Here is a 15868-nt window from a genome sequence, read left to right as displayed (position 1 = left end):
TAGTTCTGGACTCACAAAATTCTATCTCAAATGTTAATATAACGTTGCATAGACCAGAGGATGTGAAAGCACATTTTCTTTCTTACATGGAGTATACTTTGTTGATAATTTGTATCATCACTTAAGGAAATTAGGAGCTTCGGGGAATTTCTTTAAATAAATATATCAATGCAAAAGGATCATTACCTGACTGTGGCTCATTTACATTAATATCATCTTGGCTCCAACCGTCAGAGGATGGAAATGGATATTGATCAGTTGTTTTAGCTGTGGAATAAGAACTGCAGTTTAGTGGTCATGTAATAACATTATAATGGGGAAGGCTGTGAACAAGACATGCTCATTATTTCACACACAGGGCAAAGACCATTGGCTTTCTTATGGTGCTAATTCCCCTATGATTTCATTATTATACTCTCTCCCATACAAATGAGCTTCAGTGTGCAGATAGCCTAGTTTAAAAATAGCAAAGCTTGGTCAATTAAAACAGCCTTGTGGTCAAGAACTCTGGTTACTTTATTTGAAATATTAGACCTTTAATTTCATTCTTTATTGATATGGATTTTCCAAGTTGCAAACAGAGATAGCCCCAGAAAGAAAAATTTCCTTATTTCTATAAAATCGAATGCAATTCCTATCTCAAGATTACATTCTGCATGCTGGCAGAAAACAATAATCTAGTGACTGCCAAATATTATCGGTCACGTCTGGGTCTCGTAAATCATGTCACGTTTAAACTGAGTCAAATCTGGAATCCCCAGAATCCCCGAGGAAATTTCACCTGCTTCATGCCACTCAACAGGAGCCTCAAGAGGCTTCCAGTTTTCATAGGTCTCTTCCCCTCCATAAGCCTCACACTGGCTTCTCTCTCATTCAGATGATAGACGTCAGAGTCCGCTAGTTCTGACACTCACTGCTTCCTGGAGTTCCAGCAGTACTACCACTCACAGCAGATTTCTACGTGACTTGCTATGTCCTTGGTCCTAACACAGGAAGCTAGGCAAAGGTTCTCTGTTCTCTCAGAAGCATCCGTAGACTCAAAAGGATTCCAGGTTAGACCTTGATATGCAGTGAGGGGTCAGGGTGCATGGCCCTCAACGACTTCGTGTTTCTTGTGACTGTCTTTACAAAGCCTCCCGCCTCTCCTCAAAGAATCATATTTCATCTGGGGTGAGGTTGCTAGACAAGTTGAGGAAAACCAGTATATCTTTCATTTTTATGTCTTTTCACATAAATTGAGGCTTTGGACTATAAGTGTAGAAATGTAATGTCATTGTTTTCCAGTTATGCTGCATCACGCCTTCCTCGGGATGGTGGTTGTCTTGGAAGGAATGGAGGGTAGGAGCAATGTCTCTGCAACAAAGAGATGATCTGGCTTGAGAAGCAGAAGCGATATTGTCATATTGCTCCTCAACTCATTCCCAGGTGAGGACCTGGGGACGGGGGATTTCTTTTCTGTTTGGCAGTGAGAATCATGAGATAGAGATAAACCTGGATTTCTCTTTTCTACTACAAAAAAGAAAAAGAAAAGAAAGATAATGGGCGTTAGGGTCAAATGTTTGTATCTGGGTTTGACACTTCTATAATCCTTTGTGAGGGCAGGAGGAGGCTGGGAGAAGTCACTGGGGGAAAGACTGGACATATGTGATACTTTCAACAATACAGAATTAAAAAGATAAATACATAAAATAAAATTCTCACATTTTCCTACATTTGAAGCTACTGAAAGAATATGCAATCCTATATAATAAAAGAGGAATATTCTAATTAGCTGTTATGCCCTGAGGTGTAATGACCAAGTGCATCACGACCAGATCACAGATCAGCAGGAGGGTGGGCCAGCGAGGTACAAGCGGGCTATAGAGAGCTACAGGAGGGGGCAGGGCAGCAAGCTATGGGGGGTCAGAGGTCAGGGGGAGCTACAGGAGGGCGGGGCAGCAGGTGGAGAGCTACAGGAGGGCAGCAGCAACCCATTGGCGCATGGATTTGTGCACAGGTCTACTAGTCTATACTAATAAAAGCCTAGGTGGCCCTTATGCTTGAAGTCGTCACAAGATGGCCACCACAAGACGGACGCATGCACAGCGGAGGCGGGGCCTGGCAGCTGCTCCACACAATGAGGCCTGGGGGGTCCCATGATTCTGTGTGGCGTGGAGGAGGCTGGTTCTGGTGTCTCCGCTGCCTCGCACGGTGGAGGTGGGTCCCGGCAGAGGAGGCGGGTTGTGGCAGGGGAGGGCAGTTGTGGGTGATTGGGCTGGCAGGGGAGCGGTTAGGGAGCAATCAGGCTGGCAGGCATGCAGTCGGGAGCCAGCAGTCCTGGATTGTGAGAGGGATGTCCGACTGCCAGTTTAAACCTGATCCTAAACTGGCAGTCAGACATCCCTTGAGGGGTCCCAGATTGGAGAGAGTGCAGGCTAGGCCAAGAGACCCCCCCCCCCCCCGCATGAATTTTGTGCACTGGGCCTCTAGTATTTACATAAATAAATATAAATTATTAGAAATAAATTACTATAATAAATTATTAACAGTGTTTAACATAATTTTGGGGTAATATATAGTTGCTAATATTATTAGCATCAGAACTATTTGTTATACAAAGCAGTTTTTACTTTATTTTATTTTTTTACTTTAATCTACTTTGGCTGCTATATCTATAAAACTTGAAAATGATACAGAATTTCTAATGTCCTCATTTTACTGTTTTAAAGTACATAGTTTTCTGCTATTATGGAGCAGACAGAGTTAAATAGATTTTCTTGAATTCAATTTCTTTTACTTTTTTTCCCTTTTCTCATTTTACTTTGTGAAAGCTACGGTCTTATGGTCTAGAATAGTTAAGTAGATTTCAAAAGCCCAAATTTCTCTTTATCAACATGATGATACATTTGAGTTCTACAGTAATGTTTTTTTTTTTATTATTATTATACTATTTTGCTTTCATTCCTTTTTTTCTCTGGATGATGTAAAATCTTTTACGTGAATGCTTTGGTGTGAAATTTGAAAACCGTTCTCCTCTGGTTGAAATGGTCTGAAGCAGTGGGTAGAGTTTACACTGGAATAAGGTGTTAGAAGATCTGGTGCTCTGTCTCAGTGGGTTGTGTAACTTTGGGCAAATCACTTCACTCTGCAGGCTTCCATGGCCTCCTCTGTTAAATAATTAAGTTGAATGAAATTATCTCCAAGCGTTTCCTTGCAGATCCAAAGTGTTCCACTTGAATCTGTTACGAGGCAAACAGTTTCAACCATGCCTGTTTTAGGCATTATACTGGCATTTCAGACATGATATTTCATATATATCCACTCTAAACTACGTGTGATATTATCTGCATTTACAGATTAGGCAACTAAAGATTAGAAAGGTTAAGTGACTTGCACAGGGTCGTAAGTAGAAAGTTTTTTTACTTAAAACCAGGTCTTTCCCACTCCAAATGTTTTTGTTTTTACCTACCATTAGCATAGTGCTCCCAAAGAGAGAAAAATGAGTGTCAGAAGAGCACATAAAGTGCCTGATTTAGTCACAAAAATGGTAGAACTAATATTTTCTGAAAGTAATTACACTTGGTATTAAATAATGGGTTTCCTTTTCATCTTTATTATGTACTATAAATTCATACCAGTGATATAATTATCATTTTGACAGAATTTAAAAATTATGTTCTATAATTATGTGTCCTGGAAAACCCAATTTTATTTACTATTAACAAATGACATTAAGAAAGTTAAATGAGCCCTTGCCAAGTAAGCTCAGTTGCTTAGAACATTGTCCTGATATGCCAAGGTTGCTGGTTTGATCTCTGGTCAGGGCACATACAAGAAGCAACCAATGAATGCAGAAATAAGTGGAACAACAAATTAATTTTTCTCTCTGCCTCCCTCCCTTCCTCTCTCTCAAATAAATCAATTAATATTTTTTTGAAAAAGAAAGTTGAATGAAACGAAGCATAGCTGTAAAACCACTAGTTAACACTAAGCTATGTATTTGTAGGTGAAGTTGGAAGCTGGGAGGGTTAAGGAAGCGGAGAAATACAAAGGGTGGTAAAATTTCACAGATTATTAAAAAAAATCCAAAATGCCATCTACATTGAAAATGCTCTGGGCCCAGCCAGTGTGGATCAGTGGTTGAGCATTGACCTGGGAACCAGGAGGTCATGGTTCAATTCCTAGTCAGGGCATATACCTGGGTTGCAGACTTGATCCCCAGTGTGGGGTGTGTGGGAGGCAGCCAATTAATGATTCTCTCAGCATTGTTGTTTCTATCTTTCCCTTTCACTTCCTCTCTGAAATATATATATATATATATATATATATATATATATATATATATATATATATTTTATTTATTTTTATTTTTTTTTAAAGAAAGTGCTCTGGTTCAGGGAGACTGGATGCCTGTGTACAACAGTTGTCCTCATAGTTTGAGTGAATAGAACAGTGATGGCGAACCTTTTGAGCTCGGCGTGTCAGCATTTTGAAAAACCCTAACTTAACTCTTGTGCCGTGTCACATATAGAAATTTTTTTATATCTGCAACCATAGTAAAACAAAGACTTATATTTTTGATATTTATTTTATATATTTAAATGCCATTTAACAAAGAAAAATCAACCAAAAAAATGAGTTCGCGTGTCACCTCTGACAGGCGTGTCATAGGTTCGCCATCACTGGAATAGAAGCTTCCTTTCTTTAAGGAGAGAAATGGAATTCCCTTTTGGTAAATCTTGTTGTAAAAGAGAAGTGGAAGAAGGGACACATGGGACAACAGAAACAACCACCGCCTGTACACACACAGGATAAGGAAGGCACAAATGAATGATAAACTTACTCACAAAGCTCAAAAAATAGAATGGACTTTCTGTTTGCTCTTCATAAGTAAATAAGCAAAATACTATATATTGATAGACATACTTGTTATTTACTTGTGATAGACCCGGTTTTGTATTGAAGCTCCACTACGTACCAACAAGGTGCCCATGAAAAAGTTATTTAATTTTTCTTATTAATAGTATGTTCCTTGTAGGTAGGTATTTATAGGTAAAGGAGGAATAGGCAAAATAATTTATGTGTAGCTCTTGACATAGTGTTTCGCATATAATTAGCTTTGATTATGTCCAGTATTTTAAGCTATTGTTGTAAACCTTCCAAAATGGAAAATTATATAATACCTATTTATTTAGTGTCTGTTTTCCCATTTGAAAAGATTTCACAACTGGAAAGAACAAATTAAAAAGTAAAGAGACTTTGGTGCCACTGATAAACGAGAAGCTGATAAGGGGATCAATGGCGTCTTTGAGCATCATCTTCTCCCTTTGCCCCATGGAGAGTCTCACAGGTCTCATTTGAGTCGTTAATCTGTGCAATAACCATCCTGCCTCTAGTCCACTGGTTCCAAAGTTCCATTCATGCTGCCAACACTCACCAAATAGGAAACTCCATAGATAGTATCGCATCACTCTCCCTATGGTACTCATAGCTCCTATCAAATTGCACCCCATTTTAATCTCCAGCCTCATTTCCCTCCACCCCACTTATGTCTTTACTTGCACTTACATGTAACTGTGCACCCTTACTCTAATTGCCGGATATTTTTGTTGTTGTTGTTCTTTATGCCTCAGAATATATTATTATCTTAAGTCAGAGTACTTCTCTACTTCCTTTTTCTGATAAAAAATATATTTTCTTTTAAAATTCAGTTTAAATATTACATTTTTGAAGCCTTTCTCAAATCTCCAAGGAGTTAATTTAATCTTGCTCCTCTCCCAGGTCTCTCTGTACATAATTCTGTTATGAAACTTATTATATTTGTTCAAAAGTCGATCTCCTTCAGAGGATTTTGAGTCCTTTAAAAACAGGGACCATGTTTTATATTGATTATTGAAGCACCACTGTGTAATTTGTTATCTGGGACACTTTGTTGATGCCCATTGACTGAATAAATGAATTAATGAATGTGTTTTATCTTAAGACATTTCTAGAACATATTTTAAGCAACACAAAAAAAGTTCACATTTTAGGGGTCAGTTGGTGTTCACTAAAACAAGTATATGAACTTGTTTCTTTTATATTTAAAGAGTGTAGTAGAGACTCAAAGTTGTCTCCTCAAATCCATTTCTTTGTTGCATAGCAATAGAATATCTAATTTGTAATTGAGTGCATGGGCACACAGAATTTTTTAAATGTACTTCTGGCTTTCTTTGCAGAGAATGTGGCTATATCTCTCTAACTTTTAGACAATGAGATGTAAGTGGACGTGCCATATAGCAGCTGCAGAATCATTTCCTAAAACCAATTTGCGTTGTATATTCATCTTTGCCCTTCCTCTTTTCCACCGGCTGGCGTGTGGGTGTAATAATTAGAGCTGGAGCCATCATGAACAATGAATTGATCTGAAGATGGGAAGCCATGCATGATGGAACAAGACAGAAGGAGCCTGGGATCCTGAGAACCGTATAGAACAGTGATGACGAACCTATGACACGCATGTCAGAGGTGACACGTGAACTCATTTTTTTTGGTTGATTGTTCTTTGTTAAATGGCATTTAAATATATAAAATAAATATCAGAAATATAAGTCTTTGTTTTACTATGGTTGCAGATATAAAAAAATTTCTATATGTGACACAGCACGAGAGTTAAGTTAGGGTTTTTCAAAATGCTGACACGCCGAGCTCAAAAGGTTCTCCATCACTGGTATAGAACAAAGGAATCATATTAGCTTTGGACTGCCGACCTTGAACTTTTAAGTGGCAAATACATACATTTCTATTATATTTTAATCACTTATATTCTGGTTCTCTGTTACACTGACTGTGACTTAGCTGACAGATTCGGGGCATAACTGATTATTCAGAGCTGAGTATACATGTTGAAATATGTGTATTGTAGAGATATTTAGAGACTTGCTTAATACCAAAGGGCTAGTATGTGGTGTGATACAAAAAGCACTTGCACCCCATACCTTGTAGTTTTATGACATTGTGTACCTATACAACTACCCTAAGCCTCTGTGTACTTCTCAGCCGGAATTAAAAAGGCTGATGTGGAAAGTGATCATAAATGAGATGATGCATTTTGAAGGGTTAAATGCTCAGTAGTGTTCATTGCTTTCCCCCGACAGAACTGTCTCTGCGAGTTCTGTGAGAGTAGAGGAAAATTATTGACACAGTTTATTAGAATCACAGTAAAAACACTGGGTAAGTTCTCTTGGGTATGGCATGCCAGTAGATAAGACAGAGAAATATGTGTTAAGTGATAGAGCAGTTCAAATAAATGCACAGAAACCCCCAAATATGTTGTTTAATAAACGATTGTCATCTTGGAGGGAGGTATCTTGTGGCATATCATAAGATTTTCTTTATTTAGCTTCATAAATTTCCACCAGTGACTTGGACGAAGAGACATTGGCGAACTGTGTAAGAGACACGGCACTGGCAAGGGAAGCAGATGTTCTCGGTGGCACAATCAAGGTTCAAAGGTCTTACCCAATGGCATCCACTTGGACTCAAATTAACAAGAATATTAACAGAAAAAAAATTCTAAGTTTACAATAATAATATCAATTGCAGAAGTTCAGGACTGAGGTAACTGGCTTAAAGGATTGAGTTACCCTTTAAGCATAAAGGAAATCCAGAGGAACTAGGGAATGCTATGACTTCTTTGTTGCTGTTGTTGATAAAAGTTAAAGTGGGGCCTCTTCAAGTGAGGTCTGTGGGTAATTGAGGTCAGAATTCTTTGGAATATTTCTTAGATATTCATATTCCATGCACACCTACCAATTTAAGGTGAGATGCATTTAGTTGAAGAGTGTCCCAAACATTTCTTGGGAGAACAGGGGCTTTAAATCTTGAAAATAATTGGTTGGGATAAGTAAAGTCCCATTTTTAAAATATACTCTTCCATTCTGAAAAGTGCGTATTAAAGGATACACAGCTGGCCTTGGGTTCACCCAGAATCAGGAGCAAACTGGGACCCTCTCAATTTACTTTGGAAAGTGTAGTTCATCACTAAATCCAAGGCACACTTTCAATAAAAATTATATATATTGTTATTTTTTGAAATTAATAAAATATATTAAATACTTTCATGTATTGATGAAGAGGATATGAACAATGCCATATTTTCATGGGGAAGAGTTTTATATTGCTAAAAATATGTACTATCCAGTGAACATATCCTTCATGTAGGTTTAAAACTCTCCTAAAAATCTCAGGGAAAACACCTATAATCTCTATTTGGGGACAAATGTTATACTAGTGTTGATCTTAAAGTTTCTTTATAGATCGAATCACTGCTAATAGACTTGGTCAACATTTGCCAAGGAATTCTACAGTGTGAGCATTAGTGATGAAAAGAGATATGTTGTGTCCAATTCCAGGAGGGTGAAATCATTGATTTGTGTTAGCTTTTTCCTGTTTGTACCTTCAGAACTGACTGCCACTGCAAGAAATACAGAATCTGTCTTACTATATCTTCATATAATTTTGTTTATTGCCCTTGGAATAAGGTTAAAATTAATTGAGCTCTAAGGTCATTTTTTTACCAACATAATTCTAAAACTCAATTTAATTCGTAAAGAGTTGCATTTCATCAGAAGCACTAAGCTCATAATTTTATACTCTTTATGGTATAAGGGGAATGATATTGGAAGAAAATAAATCCCAAAGTTATTTAATACTGTTTTCTGCCAATTTAATGTATTAGGCATTCAGCAGATAACCATGAAAAACAGTTTTAAATTGTCAATTAATTAACTTCTCTCCACGGAGCATGTGCATTATAAGAGTGTCCTAAATATACAGATTGCTAAGTCCCTGCATTCACATAAAACATGGTTGAGGAGAGAAAAAAACCCCACACACATTAAAGTAAAATGAATTACTCATGCTTGCAAAGAGTATATAGATCTTTAAGGGTGAATTAGTGTGTTTAAAACAGGCTGTTAAGAAATAAGTTATAATAATAAGGATATGCATCTTGAATCAGGGTTAGGAACTGTTGCTATTTGGAGAGGGTAGAGGGAAACATGCTTCAGGAAGCTGAAACTCACTAAATAGAATGAGAAAGGTTAAAGTATGATAATCACCACATAGGGGTGAAAGCAAGAGCGTGGCAGAAAAACCTCTCACCAGGAAGATTTGCTGTGACATGAGTCATGTCTGAACCAAACTAAAGAAAGATGCCATCATGTAGGTGATGTGCTGCTTGGTCACAGAGACAGGAAAAAGCAGGGTGCAGAGGCAAAGGCTGCTGATAAATCTGCAAGCCTCTCTGTAGGTTAGAGGGATGGGACCCACAGTATTCCAGTCTGGGGCAGGCAAGTGTCTGTGTGATTGTCTTAGCTTATACTTTTAACCATATTGCTAAAGATTTTTAAGTTTAATTTTTATTAACATTATGTAGACACAAAACCATACAAGGTACTTTACAAAAGGCGGTAGTCTCTTCCTCATTTTCCCTCCAGCCAGCTCTCAGCCAATCTTCCTTCACACCCGCTTCATCTCACTTTCTTAGCTGATATCTTTGGCATTTGCATCAACATTAGCTCATGTTGCCCTTTCTTATTTATATCTTACGTGTTAAATTCCTATTGAGGATGGTGATCCAGCTCTCCCATTCCTAACCTGCCACATCCTCCAATGCAGTTATATTATTACTTTTGTTTATATCACTATTCAGTTGTTGTTATGTGAAATATTAACAGCTGAGCAATGTGATATAACAAAAACAGCAGCACCAACAACATCAAAGATTATTTAGCATTCACTCTGTGCAAGACAATTTTCTTTTTTCTACCATCCTATTTTGGGAGTTCAAATTTATTTCTATGTCTTTTTAAAAATTATTTAACCACTAGAGGCCTGATGCACGAAATTTGTGCAAGAGTAGGCCTTCCTACCCCTGGCTGCCGGCACTGGCTTCCCTCTGGCTTCCCTCTGGCACCCGAGACCCGAGCTTTCTTGCAACCCCAGCTTCATCCAGAAGGTTGTCTAGAAGGATGTCTGGTCTAATTAGCATATTATGCTTTTATTATTATAGATTTTAACATATCTATTACAATAGGTCTCCCAATTATATCTCCTTTTAGTATGTATGTATGTATGTATGTATGTATGTATTTATTTCAGTAAACAAGTAAACTTTACTTATTTACTAGAGAGTCGGTGCATGACATTCGTGCACTGGTTGGAGGTGGGGTCCGTCAGCCTGGCCTTTTCCCTCTTTCAGTCTGGGACCCCTTGGGGGATGTCCACCTGCTGGCAGTCAGAAATTCCACATCCCTATTGCAGTCTGGGATGCCTTTCTCCTTACCACCACCTGCTGCAGAGGCAGGAGAGGCTCCTGTCACTGCCACTGAACTCACCAGCCTTGAGCCAGCTGAGCAGCGCTCCCCCTGAGTGCACTGACCACCAGGGGGCAGCTCCTGCATTGAGTGTTTGTCCCCTGGTGGTCAGTGCATGTCATAGTGACCAGTTGTTCCGCTGTTTAGTCGATTTGCATATTAGCCTCTTATTACATAGGATTTTTTATTTTTTTAATCCTCACTAGAGGATATTTTTTCATTGATTCTTTTAAAAATATATTTTTTCATTTATTTCAGAGAGCAAGGAAGAGGGAGAAAGAGGTAGACACATCAATGATGAGAGAGAATCATTGCCTCCTGCATACCCCTTACTGGAGATCAAGCCTGCAACCCAGGCATGTGCCCTTGACCGGAATTGAACCCTGGACCCTTCAGTCCACAGGCCAACGCTCAATCCACTGAGCCAAACTGACTAGGACTCCATTGATTTCTTAGAGAGAGTGGAATAGAGAGGGAGCGACAGAGAGAAATATCAATGTGAGAAAAACACATTGATTGGTTGCCTCCTGCATGTGCCCTGACCAGTGCCTGAGAAGGATCCTACAACTGAGGTAAATGCTCTTGACTGGAATTGAAGCAGAGAGACCCTTTGGCCTGCAGGCCAAAGCTCTATCCCCTGAGTCGAACCGGCTAGGGCAAGAACTAAACTTTATTCAGTACAAAACAGCAGACCTGACTAGCACAGCCCAAAGAAGAACATCACAGAGCAAAGCTGAGTTTTTTACCCAGATATTGGCATGACCCAAGAGCTGCCTCACACCTGTTACAACTGAACTCTTTTGTACTGAATAAAGTTTCATTTTAGTACATTTTTTTTGAAAATCTAGTACACCACTAATTTCATCTTATTCTTACATATCCCTTCTGGAGTCTCCCCTCCATCAATTCCTCTTTGGCTATTAACTGGGTCCACCGGACAGCATTTCACTGCCAGCTCCACACACCACCAGCCTGTTGATTTCTTTCATGTCTCTTCTCGGTGGCATCATTCTTATGTCAGAGGTCCCCTAGTTTCCTTCTTCTTGACTTAATTCCTCATTTTTCCAGAGGAGTGGCATGAATACTAGAGGCGATCTTCAATGGTAACCGCTTCAGACAGCAGCACGTTATGATTAGTAACATCATTAACCCCAGTGATGTCACCATAAATACAGAATGTGCATTAGGCCATACTTGATTTACACAGCTGGAAAAACAAATCTCCAGATGAGATGAGCAAAAGTCTAGATGAGTCATTTCAGTGGAGAGTTGTAAATTCTCATTGAATTTCCAGAACTAATATCTTTACAGACCTGGTATCCTTGAAGTACGAGATTGTCAGGTAATCAGGAGGAAAGATCCCATGACAAAATCACAATAAATGCTACAAATATACCTCCAGACCTTCTCTAAAATATTCTGCCAAATTTACTATTAGACACTCAGTCTGAATTGCCACTAGTTGGGCAAATTGCTAAATGTGTTGTTGGGGATCAAATAAAAACTTCCATTTTGACCTATGTACACCTCCCTGTATACCCAGTTGGGACACCTGCATTTGGCTCCCCAGTCTCAGAGTGTATTGTTTCTGGAAATAACTTAAGTAGTTGACAGAATCCTGAATAAGAGGTATTATAGAAGGTGGAGCCAAGCTACTATAGTTTAACCTCTCTAAGGAAAGAGTAAACACAAAGCAGCACTGTATGACTAAAAAAGTCAAGGATAGGTACCACCACCAAAGACTAAAGAGGCAAGAGTAATGATTCATATCACAGCCCATTCTGCCTGCAGGAATACACTCATAGGAATCAAGAGGCAGGGCTGTTTTGGCTGATTGGGTTTAGGGGTACAGGGTATGCTGGATCCTCTGAAATCCTCTATATAAATTTATCCCAAATCTGGTGTCCTCCTCCCTCATCAGTGCCATAGTCTTCATATAATGTTCCCAAGACAACTGTGAATTCACTTGATGTCAAGCTTTGTCAATCTGTAGGATAAAACTAGATGTGCTTTTTTATTTTGAGATGTATTTATCCTTTCATATTAAATGTTTGGCTATTCTTTGAGCATAATCATACTCTGTAGCTTTTAGGTGTAGCTTAAATCCAAATTATAGATATTTTGGAGATTTTAACTTGTCATTCTCTCTCTTTTTTAAAAAAGAATATTGATTTCAGAGAGGAAGGGAGAGGGAGAGAGAGAGAAACATCAATGATGAGAGAGAATCATGGATAGGCTGCCTCCTATATGCCCTACTCTGGGGATCGAGCCCCCAGCCTGGGCATGTGCCCTGACTGGGAATTGAACCATGACCTGGTTCATGGGTTGACGCTCTACCTCAGAGCCACACTGGCCAGGCTCACTCTCTTTTCTTAAGATAGTCTGTGCTGTAGAGGCAGCTACCTCATCCCACAGTCCTTGACATCCCAATGCACTTAATGTTTTAGAAGTAGCAATGCAGCCTCTAAAGCCTCACCCTCATTTTAAAGAGATAAAATAACCAACTGTTTTGTCAGCATACCTCATGGGTCCCAGGTTATCTTTCCCCACTATTGGATTTTCACTGACTTCCAGTCAAATGAAGTACAGTAACTGTAGTAGGTTGGATAGTGTCCCCCGGAAATTAACATCCACCTGAACCCTCAGAATGTGTTCTTATTTGGAAACTAGAGGCCCGGTGCATGAAATTCTTGCACTGGAGGGGGAGAAGAGGGAATCCCTCAGCCCAGCCTGCACCCTCTCTCAGTCCAGGACCCCTCGGGGGGGTGTCTGCCTTTCAGCTTAGACCCGATCTCCAGTCCGGGGCTGTTTTGGCTGATAGGGTTTAAGGGCTCTAGCATTCTGGGGCTCTCACAGTCCAGGACCCCTTGCTCCTTACCACCCGCCTGTAGCGGAGGTGGGAGAGGCTCCCACCACTGCCACTGTACTCACCAGCCATGAGCCCTGCTTCTGGCTGAGTGGCACTTCTCCTGTGGGAGCTCACTGACCACCAGAGGCAGCTCCTATGTTGAGCATCTGCCTCCTGGTGGTCAGTGTGCATTATAGCAACCGGTCATTCCGGTTGTTCTACCTTAATGGTTGCTTTGGCTTTTATAATATAGAAGGCCTTTGTAGATGTCATTTAGGCAAGGCTAGAGATTTGATCATACTGGGTTAGAGTGCGCCCTATGTCTAATGATCATGTCCCTGTAAGAGGGAAAAAAGCACACACAGAGACAGAGGCCAGGTGAAGATGGAGGCACAGATGAAGTTATGCTGCCACAAGCCAAGAACTACCAGGGGCCAGCAGACCCTGGGAGAGGCAAGGAAAGATTGTCCCCAAGAGCCTTTGCAAGGAATGTGACTCTGCCAACACATTTCAGCCTGTGGCTTCCAGAATCACAAGATAATAAATTTCTGTTCTTTTAAGCTACCCAGTCTGTGGTAATTTGTTATAACAGCCACAGGAAAATAATACAACCACAAATTATAATTCTCTTTATTTGTCAGAATTATGTGCACTATTCTGATGTTATCTATTTTTGTCCTAGTCAGGTTTCTTAGTTGCAAGAAAAAAAAAGAAAAGAAAGAAAGCAACCCACCTCCCTCCAAAAAAACAACCAAACAAACAGATAAATAAACCCAAATCACTGTTTATAAAAAACAACACACAACAAAGCAAAAAATCAGCAGCAATTTATTAACAGTAGAGACCACTAATAGAATCTCTATAAAGGCTTGGAAATGAAGGTCAGCAAATGGATCGAAAATGGGCAGAAGTTTAGGCCGTCAAAAACAGTCCAGATCAGGCCACAGTTCCAGGCTGATGAACCTGGCACTGCCACAACCACAGGACACCAGGCTGAAGAGCCGTCCTTCAGCCCTGCACCCTGCAGAACACCATTGGCCCTGCTCCCACTGCTCCCTGGTCACGGGACAGTATGGATGCTTCCGCCACTACCATCCTGAGGTCTCCTCTCTCCCTGCTCCAAGGCATCATTAGAAACAAATTCAGAGTCTTAAGGGGTCATAGGAGGCTGGCTCTAGCGTAGATCACTTTTCCATGACCTAGTTTGCAGGGAAACAAAAAGAGAGGCTGGGCATGCAAGCATCAGTCATTAGTCATGGCGGAGGACTGTGTTGCCCACCAGATCTCATAAAGTTGGGATGGAGGGTAGGTGTTCACACTCACAGAAAGGAGATCAAAGGTGGGGAGGCAAAATCAAAATAAAACAAAACCCAATTACCCCTCCCCCCATAAATGTCTTGCACATGAATATCTGAGGCTAATTCCATTGACTCTGTAGAGAAAAGAAATCCCTTCAGACTCTGTCAAAACTTGACCTAATAGTTTTAATGAGAAGTTGCATTAGGTTCTGTTGCTCAAATACATTATTTATATTTGAAAAAAAGAATGGTAAATATACAGTTGTTTTTGCATCTCACTAATGACAAGTTTACAAAACAATTGAAACAATAGTATATTTACTTTCTTGTTTAGCTCCAATAGATCTTTGCCCATATTTAAGCATTAGGGTATCTTTGTCAGTGTCATATTCAGAATTACACTCAGGTAATTAACTGACAATTCTAACAAAAATAAAGTTTTTATTTGCATACAAATAACAAATGTAAAAATAACAGGAAAATATTAGTGAAACTCAAAGCCTTGCTTGATACTGTTATTTAAGGAAATTAAGTGAATAAAAAAAGCCACTTTAAATTTCAGCTTCAACAAATTTAATTAAAAAAGAAGCTAAATATCAGCTCATAATATTATTTCAGAGGAAATTTATTTCATATTGATAGATCAAAAAAGAAAATGCTAAAAAATGAACTTAAGAGATCACATGAAATGAAAGCAAATTGAATAACGGTGGCAATTTCTTATTGTCTAGAAAAGTCAGGTTAATAGTTGTCACTGGAAGTATCCAAAAGAAACATTAACCAATTCAAATAAAAATCAATTTCTATAGTTTATGCTGTCACCACCACTGATGTTTGAACATATATGACTGAATGACTTGTCTGTGTTTCTTTTGGAATGTGTGAAAATAAGTCACCAGTGTAACATATCTACCATTTATCAAAGATTTAGAAATTGGAAGACACACAATATGTCATGTTATTTTACTTCATACCTGTGCTGTAGAATAAAGTTCTGATAAACTTTAGGGAAGGATGGGGATCTGGAAAGGTTTGGCAAATATTGCCAACATATGAGTTCACACAATCTAAAATTAAAAGCATCCTTTTATACTATCTTTATTTGAAAATAATATTTGTTTCAAATTCCATTGGTGATAGGTATTGAAGATTGCTTTGCTCTTCCTCTATTCCATCAATCTTCTAGTATGTCTTTCTAGTGCAGGGATAGGAAAACTGAAAATTACATTTTCTATATTTCTTTGGAGCTAAGATTCTGGATGCGGATTGATTTGCACCAAAAAGATCCAACCCAATTAGATGGGGAAAACCCATGTGTGAATTGGGCCATTTTCTTGCCATTTTGATTCTTTTCTCACAAGCAAGGTCATGGAGATGGGAAAGTG

The sequence above is a fragment of the Myotis myotis genome, unplaced genomic scaffold (assembly GCF_014108235.1).
Source record: "Myotis myotis isolate mMyoMyo1 unplaced genomic scaffold, mMyoMyo1.p scaffold_m19_p_1, whole genome shotgun sequence".
Taxonomy (NCBI): Eukaryota; Metazoa; Chordata; class Mammalia; order Chiroptera; family Vespertilionidae; genus Myotis; species Myotis myotis.
This window is presented reverse-complemented; position numbering follows the sequence as displayed.